Here is a 22432-nt window from a genome sequence, read left to right on the forward strand (position 1 = left end):
TAGATATAGTCTTAATGTTCTAAATAAGCTATCGTGAAACACTGAATTGTCATTAATTCACTTTAATTAGAAGACCAACTTAGGCTAAAGTGTACACGCTATCAATTACTTCGAATATGCTGAACATTCTAATGGACTGTTTCTGATACTGAGCAAATTCTATTCTGGAGGTGGCCAAACTAGCTGACCTTCTGAATCGCAAACAATTTTCATAACTTCAAGAGCAGGGCACACCTGCAGAGTTCTGGGCTTTAGCACTGCACGGCTGCCTTCTGGAGCTTGGGGCTGCCCCGTGGGGCTGGAGTCCATAGCTCTTCTCCCTCACCCCCGCCCCAGTTTGGTAGGCAGAGAATGAGGGGCATGGTAGGCTCCGTGAGCTGGACTTTTAACTGTAAAATGAGCCACATGTGGCTTGCAATTTGCGGTTCAGCCACCCCCATTCTATTCCCTACAGCAGGCGTCAGCGACCTCTGGCACATGGCTCACCAGGGTAAGCACTCTGGCAGGCCGAGCCAGTTTGTTTACCTGCCGCGTCCGCAGGTTCAGCCGATCGTGGCTTCCACTGGCCGCGGTTCACCATTCCAGGCCAATGGGGGCTGCGGGAAGCAGCGCAGGCCGAGGGATGTGCTGGCTGCGGCTTCCTGCTGCCCGCAGTGGCCTGGAGCAGCAAACCGCAGCCAGTGGGAGCCGCGATCGGCCGAACCTGTGGATGCAGCAGGTAAACAAACTGGCCCGGCCCACCAGGGTGCTTACCCTGGCAAGCCATGTGCCAGAGGTTGACGACCCCTGCCCTACAGCAAGGTCTTAAAGATTTTAGTTTAAAAACAAAACAAAAACTTTTGTTCAGATGATGAAATGGGAAGCCATGACTGTTCCAGTAAGACAGGAACAAGATGGTCACTTTTGGGACAGCCATAAGAATCCAGTCAACTTGAGTTTACACTAATTTAGCTAGCTACAAATACGAAAATTACTTGAACAAAGTTTTGGCCAAGTGATTAAAACTCTAATATTAAAGCAGTCAGTAAAAAGGCAACACTTTGTCCAAACGGCAGAGTTGAGATTCATTAGAACTGCATATATTTCAACATCTGTCCCACGAGCTCCCACTAACTTGCATCTAATGAATACGACTACTGAAATATGTTCATTTTGAAATTAAAGCCAATTTAGAGGTTAGCAATGTATATTGTGTAACAGTAATTCTATGTTAAAAAACTAGGAACTAACTTTACTCTATGACTGACTATGACCTCAGTTTCTCTTCAGCAATGAAAACTAACCTGCTGCAAGGCTACCATTCACTCAAGTATCAACAATATCTATCAAAACATACATGCACACACTTCATTGTGTGTGGAAATGAAAAATGATATGCAAAAAAATGGTTTATATGGGTGGAAATAGAGGGGTACAAGTGCAAAGGGCCTGGAAAGACATTATTCACAGGAGCAATTTACTTATGGGCAGCAGAAGTCTCATGGAGAAGAAACAAGAGCTGACAGATGAGGTAGAGGTAGGATAGGTTACAGAACTGAATTAGAAAAAGCCAACTCTGACATTGGGGTGTTGTTAATACTCAAAGGTTCATGAGGTATGCTGCTGCTTTGCTTTGGAGACAGGCAGTCACCGTTGGCTCTAACCTGACTCCACGTGCAAGCAAGGTGGCTTAGTGGCCCCTTCCTCCACTTGTGCAACTGCTGGTGCTTCAGATTAACAGTTTTCCACACTGAAGTGTATTTTGCCTGCAAACACATTCAATCCATAAATTCACAAGTCTGATTAAAATAAAACCAAAGGAATCTAAAAATCAAGATGATTATTTTAGAAAGACTACATCATCCCAACACCAAATTTAATGAAACAATTGAGACAGTTTTCAGTTACACTTGAAATACTGCTACGTTTTGGTTTTGGTACTTGAATAGTGGCCGAAAAACATTTTTACCCAAAAATGGTATTGAAGTCATTAACATATATTTGACTAAATCAGGTTAAAATGTCTGAGTTCATGCTAAATTAGCACAATTCTAGAAATATGAAAGTCTTGCAAAGAAAAATATGGTTACATAACCCAAGTATGGAAGCACCAATTGCAGTTCCATAGTTGAGGCTGAATTCTTTTTTGCACTTAAAGCATAGATTCACCCTGTGTTATAAAAACATAGGATCATCATCCAGAAATGTATAGCTCTAATGCTTTGAGTACAGAAGGATGTTACTTCTCAGGAAATTCAATTAATTAGTTTAACTAAAAAAACCTAAAAAAGTTGGGTCTCATTAAACAATATCTGCATCAGTCTTTTTCCTGAATCTTAAAAGGAGTACAGGCTTTATATTTTCCATATTGCATAAGATTTCACTGATTTTAACAGTCTACAAACATAGCTATCAAATTAATAATTTTTTGTATCTAATTGTTCCATTATACACACTTACAAGAAGAGTTAGATCAATATCACAGGTAATTAAAATAGGTCCACTGAGATCAGAGGAAAGAATCAAACACTCCTCTATAGCTAACCTGCATGTAACAATTCTATTTGTTGTAATGAGTCAGCCCTTTGAGAACTCGACACACGTCCAGTCTAAGGCAGATCACAGAGCAGTGACCAGTTGAGCTCCTTAAAGTCCATGGCCATGTGCTAGCTTTGGACATCAGTGTCTTACAGATTCCACATGACCCTGCTGTCTCAGCTCCACTGTGCACCAAGGCAGCAATGGCAGCGAAACTGAGGCAGGAGCACAACACAAGTCCTTCAAGTGAAAAGATATTGAGATTTCAGGACTGGGCTCTCCACCCTCCCGTTTTCCTTTTCGCATAGTCCTCTTAAACACAGTCTCTTAAACCAACAAATCAATTGTAAATTTAAGAGCCAGATTCACATTATATTCCAGCTGTTTTCAACTGCTCTGGTGATGCACCTATAAACCCAAATTAAATAGTGCACTCTGGCATTAAGAACCAAAATTTAAAAAGCTATTTAAGGTTGATAACTACATATCTTCAAATCACTAGAAATACTGCATGGCAGCATTCTGAGTCTCCTGTTGTGTGTTCATATTTGACATTGTTAACAATTAAAAACAGATTCCAAGAAAAGTGTACATGAAGATGAAATTAAGGTTCAGAGTAGATATCAGTAACTTAAGGGTAAAATGTTACAGGGATGTTGTAATTAACCCAAAACCAAACATTACAAACCCATGAAATTCAGAGCTAAGGTTACACTTAAACAAAACCCAAACACGTTAAGGTTATGGAAATGCAACTGGGACTCAATCAAATTTCACTTTGCCTTATAATAACACCATACAGTAGCTGTACAATTACAAACAATGTATATGTGTGTTGTGTTTTAGATCTCCCCCCCCCGCCCCCTCTTCATGATGTTAAGGAGGGAAACAGCAGCTAAGTCCTCTGCTCATTACAGGATGGGAACTTAGGGCGAGTACATTCATTATAAGAGCTACTTAATTTGCAAGTGATCCTAGTATTCCTGGTCATCATCTTACCAAAGAATTTCATTTGTGAAGCTGGAAGCATAAACAATGAAAAAAAATTAAAGGTTTCAAGCCTAGCTATAATTGTTTGAATTACTTGAAAACGCTATTTTAAACGGAAATCTACTGTAAAAGTTCTGACATTCCAAGTAGCCCTCTTGTTGATTTCTACTCTGTGCTCCCCTCAATGGCTGGGCTGCTTTGGTCAGTGTAGTCTTCATATTGTTCACTTATGAAACATAATTGGTGAAACATACAGTAAACAGTGCACTTTACTTAGCACAGATTTGTGGCAGCTCAGGGCTTGGCTACGCTTGCAGATGTGCAGCGCTTGGAGTTACAGCTGTCTTTGTACAGCTGTGTAGGGAAAGCACGGGAGTGTGGCCACACTGACAGCTACCAGCGCTGCAGTGTGGCCACATTTGCAGCAGTGTTGGGAGTGGTGCATTATGGGCAGCTATCCCAGCGTTCAAGTGCCTGCAATGTGCTTTTCAAAAGAGGGGGGAGGGGTAGAGTGTGACAGGGGGCATGGAGGAGAGAGAGAGGATGGATTTTTGGAGCCGACACTGTCAGCTCCCTGCCTTGCAAATTCTGACCATTTCCCCGACGCCTCATTCACTCTTAAATGCAAACAGCCTGCAGACCAGATAAGCAGCTGCTCCGATGGACTCCCTTTCCCCCCCTCCCCGCGGTGCTGTTTCTCTCCTAAAGCAAACACTAGCTGTAGACATTCATCCCCCTGCCTGCCTCATTCACAGCAAACAGGAGCTGTGTTTGTTTTAGATAAGCAGCTCCGGGGAGCCCCGAGTTCACAACAAAACAGAGAGTTCTTTAGTTAAAAGCATTATGGGAAAATTCTGCTGGAGGCCAATTACAGCGCTTTTGGTGGCCACACTGGCGGAGCAGCGCTGCATCACCAGCGCTGCAATAGTTATACCCGAGGCAGAGCAGGAGTACAGCCAGCGCTGCAGCCAGGGAGATGCAGCGCTGTATCTGCCTTGCGAGTGTGGAGGGTGTGTAAGTTGCAGTGCTGTAAACCCACCAACAGCGCTGCAACTCTCCAGTATAGCCAAGCCCTCAGTAGTGGTTCGAGCTATGAGGTATGTATATTAATGACCACTAAAACATTATACTGGCCTCACCACAGCAATTAAGGGAACCCATGGCAATTGTTACTGGGTAGGATGAGTTTCCACTACACAGCAGCAGTGGGCAAAGTTCAAGATGGAGTGGACTTGATTACCCTGAAACACAGGGGTAGGTAATCCAATTGTTTACTGGATAAAAAGGCCTACTCAGAAGATGGAAACACAAAGTGCTTTTTACCTTGAGGGGCTTGTGGTCATATACATGCAACACCCACCTACCACTAGCATGGGAAGTGGATATCAAGAAAAGAGTTTGAAGCATTACCTTGCACATCATCTTGTCACATGTTCTACAAATCTAGTTCAATAGCTCTCATTCATGAATGCCAACAAGCACTTAAAATATCCTAAACAATACCATGTCATTGAAGAGCTATTTCCATCTCCACTTATTCATAGATTCTAGGACTGGAAGGGACCTTGAGAGGTCATCGAGTCCAGTCCCCTTCCCTCATGGCAGGACCAAATACTGTCTAGACCAGGGGTCGGCAACCTTTCAGAAGTGGTGTCTATATTATATAACTAAACTATTGTATGTAAAGTAAACAAGGTTTTCAAAATGTTTAAGAAGTGTCATTTAAAATTAAATTAAAATGCTGATCTTACGCCGCCAGCCTGCTCAGCTCGCTGCCAGCCTGGGGTTCTGTTCACCTAGGCCGGCAGCGGGCTGAGCAGGGCCTGTGGCCAGGACCCCAGACCTGGGTGGGGAGGTTTCAGGGGTCAGGGCAGAGGGCTGGAGTGTGTGAGGGGTCAAGGGTCAGGGCAGAGGGCTGGGGTGCATGGGGGGTCAAGGGTCAGGGCAGAGGGCTTGGTGTGGTGCATGGCAGAAGGCTGAGTGTGGGGGGGTCAGGGCAGAGGAATGGGGCTGTGGGGATGCAGGGCAAAAGGCTGGGTATGTGTGTTGGGGTGGGGGGGTGCAGGGCAGAAGGCTGAGTGTGTGGGGGTTCAGGGCAGAAGGCTAGGGGTGTGGGGGGGTTCAAGGATCAGGGCAGAGGGCTGGGGGGTATGGGGGCTGCAGGCCAGAATGCTGAGTGTGTGTCTGGGGGGGGGTCAGGGCAGAGGGCTGGGGTACTCGGCTCATAGGGGTGCTCCCAGTCCCCTGCCCTGAGCGGCTCAGGGCAAGGGGCTGGAAGGGATATGCCCTGTTCCACCCCTTTCCCCAAGGCTCCGTCCCTACCTCTGTCTCCTTTAGGGAACTGCCGGCACGCTGTTGCTCTTCCCCCCTCCCCCTCGCTAGGGCCATCAGCTGACTGGCGCAGGGACGGAGAGGGGGTGGGGCAGGAAAGCACCACGCTGGGGGAAGAAGCGGGGGAGAGGGAAGCTTGGTTGCCCCAGAACCAAGCTTCTGCCTCTTGCCCCCACAGGGGAGAGCAGTGGGCAGGGGGGCTGAGTGGGGCTGGGGTCCAGGACTGCGGCAGGCGGCTGTGTGCCGCTCAAAATCGGCTCATGTGCCATGTTTGGCACGCGTGCCGCAGGTTGCCGACCCCTGGTCTAGACCATCCCTGATAGACATTTATCTAACCTACTCTTAAATATCTCCAGAGATGCAGATTCCACAACCTCCCTAGGCAATTTATTCCAGTGTTTAACCATCCTGACAGTTAGGAACTTTTTCCTAATGTCCAACCTAAACATCCCTTGCTGCAGTTTAAGACCGTTGCTTCTTGTTCTATCCTTAGAGGCTAAGGTGAACAAGTTTCCTCCCTCCTCCTCAGGACACCCTTTTAGATACCTGAAAACTGCTATCATGTCCCCTCTCAGTCTTCTCTTTTCCAAACTAAACAAACCCAATTCTTTCAACCTTCCTTCTCTAGACCTTAAATCATTCTTGTTGCTCTTCTCTGGACCCTCTCCAATTTCTCCACATCTTTCTTGAAATGCGGTGCCAAGAACTGGACACAATACTCCAGTTGAGGCCTAACCAGCGCAGAGGAGAGCGCAAGAATGACTTCTCGTGTCTTGCTCACAACACACCCGTTAATGCATCCCAGAATCATGTTTGCTTTTTTTGCAACAGCAACACACTGTTGACTCATATTTAGCTTGTGGTCCACTATAACCCCTAGATCCCTTTCTGCCATACTCCTTCCTAGACAGTCTCTTCCCATTTTGTATGTGTGAAACTGATTTTTCCTTCCTAAGTGGAGCACTTTGCATTTGTCTTTGTTAAACTTCATCCTGTTTACCTCATACCATTTCTCCAATTTGTCCAGATCATTTTGAATTATGACCCTGTCCTCCAAAGCAGTTGCAATCCCTCCCAGTTTGGTGGTATCTGCAAACTTAAGAAGCATACTTTCTATGCCAATACCGAAGTTGTTGATGAAGATATTGAACAGAGCCGGTCCCAAAACAGATCCCTACCGAACCCCACTTGTTATACCTTTCCAGCAGGATTGGGAACCATTAATAACTACTCTGAGTACGGTTATCCAGCCAGTTATGCACCCACCTTATAATAGCCCCATCTAAATTGTATTTGCCTAGTTAATCAATAAGAATATCATGCGAGACAGTATCAAATGCCTTACTAAAGTCTAGGTATACCACATCTACCGCTTCTCTCTTATCCACAAGACTCGTTATCCTATCAAACAAAGCTGTCACATTGGTTTGACATGATTTGTTCTTTACAAATCCATGCTGGCTATTCCCTATCACCTTACCACCTTCTAAGTGTTTGCAGACGATTTCCTTAATTACTTGCTCCATTATCTTCCCTGGCACAGAAGTTAAACTAACTGGTCTGTAGTTTCCTGGGTTGTCTTTATTTCCCTTATTATAGATGGGCACTATATTTGCCCTTTTCCAGTCTTCTGGAATCTCTCCCGTCTCCCATGATTTTCCAAAAATAATAGCTAGAGGCTTAGATACCTCCATTTGCTCTACCTCCTCTCCCAAATATGTAACTGACCTTCAGAGTAGAGAAGTGAATGTGACATTCAGCTAGTGGTTACATTTCCCATGAAATATTATATTGTTAACAAAGGCTATAGAAGTTTTTGAAAAATCCCATTGATTCAGGCACATTAAGGTATAGAGACAGTGACAGATAATGTTTAACTTGTATGACAAATAAGGCCGATTGGCAGAGTCAGTTTAAATTTGCTACAGTCAAACCAAGAACAAAGGGCTATTAAGAGAAATTTAAGGGCAGGAAGTTTGAAATAGGTAGTTATAGTTCACACAACATAAGGTTCACTTACAGCAGCACATATAGCAGACACTGTAGGCCCAGCTAGCATGGGTACAAACAGCGGTGTAGATAGTGAGTAGACTGCCTATGTCTGAACCCCCAGGGTATATACTCTCTACATGCCAAAATGGTGGCTCCCAATTCTGCACTGCTGTTTTTAGCAGTGCAGTGTCCCACTGCTAAAGTCTCTCCCCGCTGCAGTGAAAGGCTCCAGCAGTAGGGAGGCAGCAGAGTGAAAGGCTGCCAGAACTTTTCTCCACTGCATTCCCACTGCTGGAGCTGCATACTGCAGCATGTAGCTATACACAACAGTGACAAACACGGATGCAGCCTGCCTTCACTGCAGCTATATGTGTAACCCTCTACTCCACATCTTGCCATAAATGTAGAAATAGCCATATAGTCAAACCTGTGGAATCCACTTGCACATGAGATCACCAAGACACCATAGATTCTTGTAGTTACAAGATGGCATAAGTTTATGAAACACTCATCTAAACCTCATGAGAGGTTGAATAATCTGATGATGATCAGGAAACACCACCACACCCCGTATATAGCACTACTCAATTGGCAGCTGAATTATTGGGTGAAGTGTTACATTCATTAGAAGCAACAAGCACTTGCTAGTACTGGCATCAAGATACCAGAATACCAAAAAGAAAAAAAAATAAGTACCTGTAGTCTGATATGGTACATTAAAATAGTACTAATGAGGAACTGAAACTCAGACCTGTTTCCCCTTCATGTTGACATTTTCCTCTTAAATAATTAGCACAAGATATTCAAAGATGCTGCTGTACCCATAGTTTCCACTGAAATCCATGGGAGTTGCAGATGTTCATACCTCTGAAAATCAAACCATGTTTCCAACAAATCCAGTTTAGTGATTCAAGGCTGAAACCACCACAAGCATCTATTCCTCATTTTAACCTTTTCACTAGTGCCCGAAAGATTCTGCCCAGTACCAATGTTATGGGACTGGAGACTAAGGCCTGGCCTACACAGCGCTACAACTTTCTCGCTCAGGGGTATGAAAAAAAAAAAAAACACTCCTGAGCGCTGTAAGTTTCAGTGTTGTAAAGTGGCAGTGAAAACAGTGCGCCAGTGCTGGGAGCCACAGTTCTGTAGAAAGATGAGGACTTCATGGCTGAGGAATAATACAAGTAACTGATAAGGTTTTGAGTTGGTCTAATGTTTTGTTGTACCGACTGTCTCTCTACTAGGGAATTTTACCAAAAATGCCCCCACCAATTTTATGGGGGTCTTACTTTAGACATGAAGGCTATTGTGACCTCTGGCATTTTTACCACCATATTTGCCACCACTGTCTTGTCACTCAGGGCTCCCAATAGTGGTACAAAGACAAACAGGAACTTTCTGTAAAATTTAATTTTGTAGACAGGGCTGAGATAATGAAGTTTTCTAATGGTGTTTTACCCACCTTTTGCATCTTCTCTGTGTGGTACAACTGAAGTGTTTCAAAGTCTTTTGTAAGTGGCTCCTATTCCAGTGAGACAATGCTCAAGCTACTGTCATCTGCCATAATGTACTTGGAGATTCTCCTCCAGAAAAAGTGTCTTTCAGAAGTCTACTAGTATTTGTGATTATAAAATAGGTGTTATGAAAGAACACATCTGATTAAATGACAGTTGATACTCTTGGTGTTAAGTTATATGTAATAATGTTGCCTGTAGTTATGTTACATTTCCCAATATAGGATTCTGTTTTTGCTTATAACTTTGGCTCAAATTTTGTATGCTAAGTGTCTGCTTCAGGAAGAGTATCTTGAAAAGTGTGTTGAAATGGCTGAACCATTTCCCAAAGCAAGGTAGGGAAAAATACTGTTTTCTCATGTTAAAAAGATTAGCAGTTTTGTTCAGAAGCTGTTCACCTCCTTACTTTGGAGCAGGGCTTGAAATTTCGCAAGGAGGTTGCTGTGGCATCAGGGGCGTCTCTTTCTATTCCCATTGAAAAACCACCCAAATTTGGTCAAGTGATAAGCCTCTGAAAAAATCTCAGTTCATACATGCTCATTAGTTTGGCAGCTAAATAATCTGAATAAGCACTGAACATGCTCTATCCTCTTGCATCTACATGCACAAGTGCCATCCACACAGAGTGATTGAGCATTCTCTAACCTGGACTGCAGAAGTTGAGCACAAATTTTCTGCAATTGCTCCTTCAAGTTTCCAGGAGCTGCAGGAACTTCCCCTCAGTGGTCCCCCTGCTGGCTCCCAGGCAATCTGGAAGACGGGGAAGCTGCCTGACTTCAATGTAGGGAGGTGAGAACAAAGGGTGTGGGGGAGTGAGGGATGGGGAAATCAGGGTAAGGGAAAGGAGGCATATGCTGGTGGTTGGGGACAAGAGCAGAACAGGCTGGGTAGATGGGCAGAAAGGTCTAGCCATTAGATCATTCCACTACAGAACCTGGAAAGAACCAGTTACTCCAGAGTCTCAGGATTCCTTTGCTGTCTAGCAAATAGCTATGAAACCCACTGGCAAAGCGTCTCCATCCCTCTCTAGTGGCAAGTTCAGAGAGAAGTTAACAGGCTTCTGTTGCAACCAGTTACTCCATTAGCTTAAGTGGTAGAAGACTTTGCTGGGGATCTGTAGATCACAGTCCTGTGGATGACCCATGATGGGAGGTCAGTATGGTTCTACATAACTTTTTAAACTTGTAAGCATTTAAAAATCTTAATATAGCAAACTACATTAAAGCACACAGGCTAGAAAATGCCAGAATTAGTTACCTGTGACACTAATTTGGCCCCTTGTGTGTACGCAGTATCAGTCTTCTTTACCTCATGATTACACACACTTTTTTCCATGACACTCACTGCCTTCAGCATGCAGGCTGGACTATGTTCTTGGGCTGAATCAGGGTTGTATAGTGAATGGCTGTTGCCTGTAGGACCTGTACTTTAGGTGCTTCAGAAGTTGAAAAAAGTGCATGATGAATGAGGTGGCCAACTGTAGGAAGAGCAAACATTTTCACATGTACCCTTCCTCCCAAGTACCCAGCTTCAGTCACTTAGGGGCTGATTTTCAGAAGCACTGAGCACTCAGAGTTGCAGCCAAAGGTCAGTGGGAGCTTTGCCCCAAATATATAGAGTGCTACACAGTTCTAGGTACTCAAAATAAATAAATCAATAAATCAATTAGACCCTTGGCATCTCAAACTGGGCACCCCAAAGTAGTTGAGATTTCTGACAGTCTTAGCTTTTATCTCTATCAGTACCCCACATGTGGAATTAATGCCACTTCACATCAAGGGCTGCTGTGAAGATAAAAGCATTAATGTTTGTAAAGAACCAAGATACTAGGATGAGTACCATAAAGCCCATGAGCTGATTAATAATTTTTTATTTAATGCAAGATTTGGATGGTGTACAGTAAAAGGATGGGAACACGTTGAATGATGAGGGTAAAAACAAATATTCATGGGTAGCTAGCAATTCATTGAGCACTGTTCAGCACATGCACTGAATGAGCTTTAAAAGTTCTATGGAAAAGCAATATGTGATTGTGTAGTTAAAGACTATCAAATAAACATGCCCAAGGGAGCTACATGGGCACCCCTAACTCTGGCATTTCCCTTTACTTTTAAGTGTTTGACTTTGCAATCTTAATATTGTCAATGTGCTTTTTTGGATGTAATATGATCTAACTAGCATTCTCAAATCAGGATATTTATGGAAAAGGGAGAAATAGCAATAAGCTTTAAAAACAAAACCTCAAAACACTAGGCAGTGAATGGGTTTTAGCAACTATGATTATGAATGAGGCTACAGATGATTCAAAAATCCCATTATGGCTGGTTCCTCAGATATTTTTGCTCACATCCCCATGCACTAGTGCTTAAGGATTTAGTTTGTGAATTAGGGCTCTTTATTGCCATTTGTTAAATCAGTGAGCAGTAAGTGTTATTTGGGGCATGAAAACTGAAGCTAATAGCGGCAACATACGGTGGGAGAGGGAAAAATCTGGAAAAGCATTGGAATCTTTCCCAAGTCTTCAATTATATTCCACACTTACTGTGTTGTTATACTAGAACTGTTTTTCATAGTGGAAGGATGTGTGCCATAATCACCTTAGAAACTCTTAAAACTTTAAGAAAATGAGCCATACTCTGTAATAAAGCTGGAATGTGCCATCATTAATAGATTAACGGTGTGCTTTTTACTCTACAATAGGCCTCCTCACTTGACATTTACAATTAATATGTGCATGCTTTTGTTGTGGCTTATTGCTATAGTGGCTTTTCCAAGCCACAGTAACTGAAACTTACAACAGTTCAAGACTGCTGCTGGCTGCCCTCTCTGATTCTATAAACAGTGAATTGGTGGCTGAAATCAGGAGAGGTTTCTTTTTAAAATCAGGTTTACAGTTTATTGTTGAAAGACTGGTTTCCATGGGAACAGGAATGAACTGCAGCCAGCAGTAGAGGAGTTAGCTACTAGGCTTCAGGCTTGGAGCTGCTGAGTTCTCTGTCCTGTCAGACATTAGGTTTCAAAAGACTTCTTCAAGTACTTAATTTTGAAGCACTTTTCAACATTTTAAGAGACTTTTAAAAAGCTTTATTCAGGTACAGCTGTTAAAAATATGCTTAATGTAAGATGGTGGAAGAAAAGCCACCTTCATGTTGCACAATGCTCCAAAGCAGTGGTGGGCAACCTGCTACCTGTGGGCCGCATGCAGCCCATCAGGGTAATCCACTGGCAGGCCACAAGACAGGTTGTTTGCATCGACCATCCACAGGCATGGCCCCCTGCAGCTCCCAGTGGCCGCAGTTTGCCATTCCCAGCCGATGGGAGCTGGCCCATGCTGCTTCCCACAGCTCCCATTGGCCGGGAACAGCGAACCACGACCACACCTGCAGACAGTCAATGTAAACAAATGGTCTCATGGCCCGCCAGCAGATTATCCTGGCCACAGGTTGCCCACCACTGCTCCAACGGCTTGCAGATAAGAGATATCGGTGTAATTGTCAACCATGTCGCATCTGAGTGAAAGTGATCTCAACAGCCAGCTGACATTATCCTTTCCTTTAGGTGATTTTGTAATGTGTATGATTGATCTTGTCAGATGAACTATTAAACTGACCCTTGCTGCCCTAAATTGTTTTGCCAATTGCTCCACTGCATGTATTCCTTTCTGGCATCTCTGCCAACTCCCGGATAACTCCTCTGCAGAATTGGGCATGGGGAATAAATAATACATTGAAGTCTTTGGATGAATACTTCATAGGTTTTTTTTCATACATGATGTAACTAGCCCACACAACATCCCTTCACGATAGGCATTATTGCCTTTTTACTGATGGTGAAATGGAGAAACTGAGGCGGTCTGTTAACACTAATTCCAGATTTAAGTCCCTGATTCTTGGTTCTAGTTTTAGACCACTAGATTATACTTCTCTATCAACACAGAATGAAAGCTTGTGCGGTATAGCAAGTATTGGTAGTGTGTGGCCTGTATTCTAGGTCCCTACATTCTAGTTACCCCCCTTTTAGAACCAGTTCAGAGAGTCTGAATAATAGAATAAAAGGGTAGAATTAATTGACTGTCATAGTTTTAAACTAGTTCTGTAGTATGTTTCCTTACTCACTTGACCAGAGTCTGGGATCCTATTCTATCTTCCCAGCAAGAGTAAATTACAAGCACTCAGGGAAGGTCTACACTTAAAATGCTGCATCACCACAGATGCAGCACGTAAGTGAAGATGTTCCTGTGCTGACGGAAGAGCTTCTACCATCAGCATAGTTAATCCACCTCTGCAGTAGATGGTAGCTATGTCTGTGGGAGAAGGTCGCCTGCTGACATAGCCCATGTAGACAACACTAGGTCGTTATAACCTTGTTTAGCAGTGTAGATTTCTCACACCCCTGAGTGAAGCAGTTAGACTTACATCAGTGTGTCAGGTAGACCTGGCATCACAGTGCTACAAACTAGCAGAGGGGTTGCTGAGTGCTTGTTGACTGAATTGTTTACTATCTGATAGAAACATGCAAGAGAATCTTTTTTATGTGCCGTGGGGAGGGAGAGAAATCAAACCCTTTTGTTAGAACTAGCCCAGGAGTTGCTCAGAAGACTTTTGTACAAGTCCATGTAGATATTTGTCCTTTATTAATCTGAGCAGTTCTTGTTTATCCTTCATAGTAGGAGCTGAAATTGAGGCTCCATGAGTTCTTAAATGATAGTTCGCTTGTAGAGAATTTGAGAGCTGAAGTCTATGGAGAGTTACTGCTGTCTTAGGGTATGTCTTCACTAGCAACGTTCAAGTGCTGCCACGCTGTGTAGTTGCGGCACCAGCAATGGAAGAGCTCCCAAGTTCCCACTTTTAATGTGATGCCCGTTCACCTAGCAAGTAACGCAATGGCAGGTGAAATTCAAGTGTGTGAACAGTTTAAAGCATTGAACAAACTCTAAATAGTGCTGGCCAGGAAAAAAAATTCTTCAAAGAAAAAAAAAACAAAACGCTTTCAGATGTGAATTTGTTTTTGTTTTTTGGAGGAGGGGAGGAGGCTGAACTGGGACAAACCACCAAAAACATGAAAAAAGTTAACAGGAAGGGTTTAAAAACAAAAAAATTCTGTTTTGGTTCTCTCAAGCCATATTTTTTTGCTTCCTGGTGCCCCCCAAGAAGGCTTGGGTCAATTCTAACAAATGATGTTGCTGCAAAGTTTCTAGTATATCATAAAATTCAGAAGTATTCCTGCAAATTTAAGGTCCAGCCTGCTACAGAGTACATGAGGCCTGAGCTTTATAATTACATGCTCCCTTTGCACTTAATTTTATTGAATCTACAAAATCTGTTAAATGCATACAAGAAATCTTCAACAGGCTACCCACATTGTGTTTTTAAATCCAATTAAGTCAGTCAGGAGCTAAAATGTAGATGTCTACAAGCACTTTTTGTAAAATCTTCTATACATGTGTTGATTGGACTAAATATAAAAAGCATTTGTATATAAAAGCTAGATGTGGTTTAGGTGGAAATGTGTGTTCGTTCATTAACTTTATGCTTCTGCAGGCCAAGGTCAGTTAGTTAATTAAAAATAAATTGTTAATGCCACTAACTTTAGTTATACACCACTTCTGAATGCAAAGAATCCCAAAAGCAATTTATAAACAAATGAACTGATCTACAAAATGTACTATCAACCAACATTTTTGGAGTGAAACAGCTGTTGTAAGATCTGTAGATTTGCTCTGCAGTTTTAGGACAGATGGAAAGCAGTTACAAGGCAGTTACCCAAACTAGGAAGTGACCAGACAACAAGTTCAGTAGCCTACTCTTGAAAGCCAAGGGCTCTAACCACAAGCAATTAAGAACCAGCTTTCACATTTCATCTGGTGGCACCTTCTTAAAACCTAGTGACAGGCTGAACTTCTGGTTCAGTATTAATTTAGAGGCGAGTATGCCACCCATTTTGTGGATTAAATCAGATTTTGTACTTCCCACAGAATAATGAACATATTTAAAGTACAACAAATGTCACCACTTTCTGCAGAATCCAGTTGTTCCTTAAGTTCCCCATAAAAGTAATGACCAGGCTTATACCAGTTTAGTTTGAGATAGAACATGTGCACAGCCAGGGGCGGCTCTAGCAATTTGGCTGCCACAAGCACGGCGGCACGCCGCAGGGGGGCGCGCTGGCAGTCACCGGTCCCGCGGCTCCGGTGGACCTCCTGCAGACGTGCCTGCGGGAGGGTCCGCTGGTCCCGCGGCTCCGGTGGAGCATCCGCAGGCACGCCTGCAGGAGGTCCACCGGAGCCGCCTGCTAACCTCCCGGCGACAGGCAGAGCGCCCCCCGCGGCATGCCGCCCCAAGCACGCGCTTGGCGCACTGGGGTCTGGAGCCGGCCCTGTGCACAGCCCAAAGTCATATGACCACAGACCACAAAATCAGTTGGTGCTCAAATATAGTACCAGCATAGACAAACAGCTAAACATTTCTAAAACATCCACTGGACCATAATTGACATTCCCTGAGTGATGAACTGTAGATGGAAGCTGTGTCCTGCATCCCTTAGGATAATGCAAACTAATCAGACACTCAACCACTCCAAAAATTGTTTTTATTGCTTTGACAGCTACTTAGTTTGACATTTCTCTGATAATGAATAAGTTTATTTCCTGTGGTTTCTTTGTATTTTGGAAGTTCAGATAATGGACAACCTTCTACCAATGTCATTGACTTGCAGAAATTCAATTTAGTATAACATGGTGACATTCTCAGGAATGTGGTCTCTGCCTAGAATAACCAAGTCTCATATCAAGAAAGAAGTGCTGCGGGGAAGCTTTGCAACATACCTGCACAATGCCTAATTCTGCTCAATGTCATTAGTTCACATAAGTGAACATCTTTACAAGTTTGTGTAAATGACAGATTAAAACAATAATTTTCTAAATTTATAAGGGACTGAAAACAAATAAGTCTGTTATTTCAATTTAAGTTCAGTAGAATTCTGGTAAGAGCTTGAAAAGTTTACCAGACACAAAATACACACACAGGGCAAGGCCCTGGTATCCCAACCTGCTAGGAGTGCTTCCATACACTTTCCAAAGCCTCTAAACTGCTCTCAAGGGAAGAGTCTTCACTTCTCTCTCCCTCCAGAGCCTTATGCCTGATGTGAGGAGCAGAAGAATTCGCTGGTACCCTTCTGCCACTACTCCAGTCTCCTGGTCTTTGATTCCTCTTCCCCTGTGAGTATCTCAGAATCTACCTCTGCTGTTGCTGGTCTTAACTTTTCCCAAGGAACTATAGCATGCTGTACGAGTCTTCCACCAAGATCCAAACAGCAGCAAGGAATCTAACAAATATTATGAACTGCACTCTGCTACTGCTGCAGAGGCACTGAATGTCTGGCTACAGACTAAGGAAAACATCAGCATATTGATTACCCTTTGTTCACTTTTGAAGAGTTATTTTACCAACCAAATAAAGACAGATTTTTTTTATTAAGCTAATTTATACAGATATTCATGTTGTAAGTGTCTTCCCTGGCTTCTTGGGGTAAGTGGATTTTTTGAAGTCTAAATTCTGATATTACTAGTAATATTATGCAACTGATAATATAAAAATAACTCCTCAGCACTGCTTGAAACTTACTCCAGGTGGTGGAGGTTACTAATAGGACAAGTTTTCTGTTTGACAAGCAAAGCTACCACTCATCATCACTTACAGTCACTAATGGTACTTTAACCACGACCTTTACATGGAATTGTGAGTAAGCACCAAGAACGAAGCCCAGAGGGGACTAGCATGCTGCTCTCAACTCGCTAGATACCATGCATCGGCGGAAGCTAGGAACTGAGCGGAGACAGCTCTTCGACAAGGCGGGGAGCACAAGCGATCCATCGCCAGGCTCTGAATCTCTGGGCCCCCCTGTCAGTAACAAGTTGCGCAGCACATTAGCTTCCACGCTCTCCGGAGAGACAGCAAAGAGCCAGAGCTAGCACAAGGCACGCTTCTCTACCCTCCCCAGATGCATCTCCTGCCCCACGCCCTACCCACGAGAACCACCCCCCCAACCACCTACCCCCCACACACAGCCCCCCCTCTCGCCCAATCCGACTCAGCACAGCCTCCCCTATTCACCCCCAACACGTACCCCGACTCCCCCCCCACACACACACCAGCATCGGGCGGGGCAGCGCCCCGGGGAAAGTCGGGGGCAGCCCAGTCCCCACGTGCTACTACCAGGCAGACCGACCTCTCCCCGCCCCGCCGCCAGGCCCAGGGCAGCGCGGCCTAGTGCGACCCCAGCGGCCATGGCGGCCCCGGGGGAGGGGACTGACCGGCGCTGCTCCCCTGGGAGGAGCAGAAAGGCCCCGCAGGAGGGGAGGGGCCCCGCGCCGCGCAGACACCGGGACAACCGACTCCGTCCGGCCCGGCCCAGTCCCAGCCGCATCCGGTCCCGGCCCACCCCCGCCTGCCGACCCCGGAACAGGGGCCCGGCCAGGCCAGGCCGAGGGGCGCCTCCCCCGAGAGCTGAGCTGAGCGCACCCCCACCCGCCCAGAGCCGGGCCCCCTCATTCCGCAACGGCCCCCGCCAGCCGCTCCCCCCTCAGTACCTGCGCCGGACCGGGGCTCGCAGTGACTCAGGAGCGAGGAGGAGGTGCCGCGCGACTGGCGGTAAAAAGACCCAAGCTCCCGCCGCTCGCGCTCATATAGAAATAACGTCAGCACGTAACCCCCTCCTCCCCGCGCGCCCCTGTCCCCAGGCAACGCGCGCGCGCCGGGGTGAGCGCCTGGGCGGGAGCTGTCCGGCATCAGCCCCGCCCCCATGGGTCGGAGAGCAGGGCGCGCGGGGTGGTCTGGCTCGCGGCCAGGGCAGAGCCAGGGGCCGCCAGGCCGAAACATGACAAACCGCTCGCCCCGGGCCGGAGTGTGACACACACGGCCCCAGGCGGCCCCACGCGTGATCATGACATACAGCATGAACACACAGCCTTCAGCCAGCCCCACCTGAGATCCCACGCACACAGCCCCAGGCCCCACCTGAGATCCCAGGCACACAACATGAATAATACATGCAGCCAGCCCCAGGCCCTGTCTGAGCTCTTACACACACACACAGTGGGAATACAGTCCCAAGCCCCATGTGTGATCTCTCTCACACATACCATTAACTCTCACAGCCATCAGCCCCCAAGTATGATCTCACACACCCAGCATGAACACATACAGCTACCCCACCAAACCCCAAGTGTGATCATACATGTATGCACACCTCCTACTGCGGAAGCCTGAGCATAATACACAAACATCCCCTGCAGGCTGAAGCATGACACCTGCACTTCCCAGGCCAAAACACAACATACACATAACCCATGGGCTGAAGGGTGACACACACAAACACATCCAACCCCCCACCCCCAGGCCAAAATGTAACACTTTCACCCTGAGATCTCAGGTAGGGACTCATCTCTTCTCCTGGCCAGCCACACCAGGTCCACTTCACCAGTCTACTAGGCCTGACAGACCCACACCAAATTAGGCTAGTTGTTACGGTTGTTTAAATGAATCTCAGTGCCGTGGTATTCAATGGAAACCTTTCAATAAATTGTATTGCTCTTCCTGCATGCTGTGTGTAGTAGGCAGTTCATTTAAGCCACCATAGCAACACCCTGTACCAAAACAGATCAAACTCACCTGCATCAAAGTATGGAAACCATATTCACATGTGCTATACCCGCAGGAAAACAACTCAGTGACACTATTTATTTTATTATTTATCATACTTAAGATTTATGCGATTCTATAATTTTGCAAGGCACTTTACAGAAATAAAAACTGTCCATGCCCTAAAGATTTTGCAACCCAGATGAGGTTATTTAACAGTGGAAATGACAATAACAGAGAATGACAGAGGAAGGAACGGGAGGGATTGGTGTACCAACTGAGATGCAATCTAGTATGTATGAATTTTGAAAAAACGGATGAAACATGAGAATCAGGCCAGGGCTACACTTTAAAATTTAGGTCAACATAGCTACCTGTAAAAAAATTCACACCCCTGATTGACAGCAATGGAAAAATCCCTTCCTACTCTATATCACTACAGTGACATAGCTGCAGTGCTGCCACTGTGTCACCATAGTATAGCCATACTTTGACTAGAAACAAGTAATTTAATCAATATTTATTCCGCAACATCAGTTATATTTTATTGTAAACATGTTAATTTTATTCAAGCAGCTAATCTTCATGAAACTTTCCATCCCACAGCTGGCTCCAAGCATCTCTGAAGCTTGCAGTAGCAGATGATCTACACGTCATAGGATCTCCTCAGTGGCCGGGGGAGAAATCCTTGTTCACATTAATTAGGTAGCACTACAGCAACCCTGCTACCAACTAAATATTTGGAATGCAATCCTCAAGTGCACTTAAGGTTGCCAATTTTGGTCGGATGTATTCCTGGAAGTTTCATCACACGAAATAATCTTTAATTCAAGATTAATCGTTAATTCCTGGAGACTCCAGGACAATCCTGGATGATTGGCAACCCTAAATGCACTGGAGCAGCCCTGGGCACACCTGGGAAGCAAAGGTGGCTCCTGTACATCACCTTTCTGCTCTCACTCCAAATCTGTGGTCAGCCAGGGAGAGGTCTGACCCTTAGAATGATTTAGAGCAGCCTCGCAGCTGAGAGATGACGCACCTCTGAACCAGCTATTACTAAAGAGGCTAAGAGATGAGTTCCACTGTGAACTAACTATGAAATAACAGCAAAAAGCTTAAGGCTCACCAGATGTCACAAAGGGATGCATTTTCCTCAGTTCTCTTTCAAACGGCCATGAGCTGCAGCGCTGCAGCACTATGTGTACCTATATCTAATGAAAATAATACATCCAGAGACAATAGACTCATAGACTTTAAGGCCAGAAGGGACCATCATGATCACTAGTCTTACCTTTTGCACATCGCCGACCACAGAACATCACCCACCTATTCCTGTAAAAGACCGATAACCTCTGGCTCAGTTACTGAAGTCCTCAATCCTGATTTAAACAGAAATTCCACCATTTTCTCTAGTCTAAATTAACAAGTGACCAGTACCCAATGCTGCAGAGAAAGGCAGAAAACTCCCAGGGTCTTTGCCAATCTTACCCAGGGGAAATTCCTTCCTGACCCCAGATTTGGCATTCGGTTAGACTCTGAGTATTTCGGCAAGACCCACCAGGCAGACACCTGGGAAAGAGTTATCTGTAGTAAGCCAGAGCCCTCCCCATCTAGTGTCCCATCACCAGCTGTTGGCGATATTTGCTACTAGCCATCACAGATGGACTACATGCCATTATAGGCAGTCTCATCATACCATTGACTCTATTAACATATCAACCTCAGGCTTGAAGCCAATTAGGGTTTTTTCCCCCACTGCTCCCCTTGGCAGGCTGTTCCAGAACTTCTCTCCTCTGATGGTTAGAAACATAGACGGAGAGTTATATGGGCCCGTGGTGCCCATGCTCCACCAATATTTAGGAACATGGGTCAGGCTCCACCAATGTTTGGGCTTATTGTGCTTTGGGGGGCCTCATGCTTCAGGGGGATGTGGGGTCCAAGGGTGGTCTGAGGGATTAGCGGGGGGCCTGGCACCGGCAGCAACAAACGACCCAGCCCCAGCCCGCCCCGCCCCACCCCGCTGGCTCCTGGTGTCGCCTGGGGGAGGGGGCAGAAGCTGGAAAGAGGTGGAGCAGGGACTTGGGGGAAGGGGTGGAATGGGGGCAGAGAGGTGGTGGAGCAGGTGAAGCAGGGGCAGGCTGGGGCCAGGTCACTTGCTGTTGCTGGCGCCAGGCCCCCCGCTAAACCACCAGACCGCCCTGGACCCCGAATCCCCCTGAAGCACGGGGCCCCCCAAAGCGCGGGGCCCGGGGCAGTTGCCCTGGTCCGTCTTATAGATAAGATGGCTCTGCCTAAACCCCATGTTCCCCTGAAGCATGGGGCCCAGGGTGGTTGCCCCGGTCCAGCCTATGGAGGGGATGGCTCTGCTTGGACCTGTTCTGGGCACCACCAAAAATTATACAAACCTGGCGCCCATGGTTAGAACCTTTGATTAATTTCAAGCCCAAACTTGCTGATAGCCAGTTTATACCCATTTGTTCTTGTGTCAGCATTGGTGCTTTACTTAAATAACCCCCTTCCTCCCTGGTATTTATCCCTCTGATGTATTTATAGAAAACAAGCATATCTCCCCTCATCCTTCTAAACAAGACAAGCTCTTTGAGTCTCCTCTAATAAGGCAACAAAGAATCCTGTGGCACCTAATAGACTAACAGACGTTTTGCAGCATGAGCTTTCGTGGGTGAATACCCACTTCTTCAGATGCATCTGAAGAAGTGGGTATTCACCCACGAAAGCTCATGCTGCAAAACGTCTGTTAGTCTATAAGGTGCCACAGGATTCTTTGTTGCTTTTACAGATCCAGACTAACACGGCTACCCCTCTGATACTGTCTAATAAGGCAGGTTTTCAAAAAATGAACCACATTCTTGTGGCAAGAGGTATACATTTTAGCTTTTATTGAATAATTACCATAAGTTACAAGGATAGCTAAGTGAAGATGAAAGTTAGAGCAGTTACCATTTCTCCCACTTATTATTTACTTTCAGATGGACTGTCTTTTTAGCAACAATGGAAGAACACCAACTCAGAAAAAAAATGTAGTGTATAAACAGTTCTGCACAACAGAAGTGCTGTTGAACTGTCACATGGCAGAGCTAGCAAAGCATGCAAATTCCTATATAGATTTGAATGAAGTTCCCTCCTAACTTTCTGTTTTGTACTTGGTTCTGCTTCTGTAATATGAGAGCAAATTTGCCACGAGGAGCACATTTTCAAACAGTGGAAACAGCAAATTAAAGAAATCTACTGTATGGAACTTTTGAAATACAGTAATAGAAGACAAAAGAAAATGACATAGTATGGACACAATGAAATGCTAGGGGTGATTATACACCTGTTGACGTAGTAGACTTTCAGCATCTTTCATTTCTCAATATTTCTAACTCTCCAGGGATAAACTGTGACTCTTGTCTCACATTAGGGTTGCTCATGAAGATAGAAAAGAGAAGC

At 45.1% G+C, this 22432-nt stretch overlaps 1 protein-coding gene across 3 annotated transcripts in view; it reads right to left on the bottom strand.

Annotated features, from left to right (window-relative positions):
• Positions 1–18053, bottom strand: part of NAP1L1 (nucleosome assembly protein 1 like 1) — a 61357-nt gene extending 43304 nt beyond the window's left edge. For all 3 annotated transcript variants that reach the window (XM_044979357.1, XM_044979350.1, XM_044979368.1), the window contains exon 1: positions 17932–18053. The gene's annotated coding sequence lies outside the window, so the exon portion shown is untranslated. The remainder of the gene's footprint in view (positions 1–17931) is intronic.
• Positions 18054–22432: the final 4379 nt, after the last annotated feature.

This window comes from Mauremys mutica, chromosome 1 (genome assembly GCF_020497125.1).
Source record: "Mauremys mutica isolate MM-2020 ecotype Southern chromosome 1, ASM2049712v1, whole genome shotgun sequence".
Classification (NCBI taxonomy): domain Eukaryota; kingdom Metazoa; phylum Chordata; order Testudines; family Geoemydidae; genus Mauremys; species Mauremys mutica.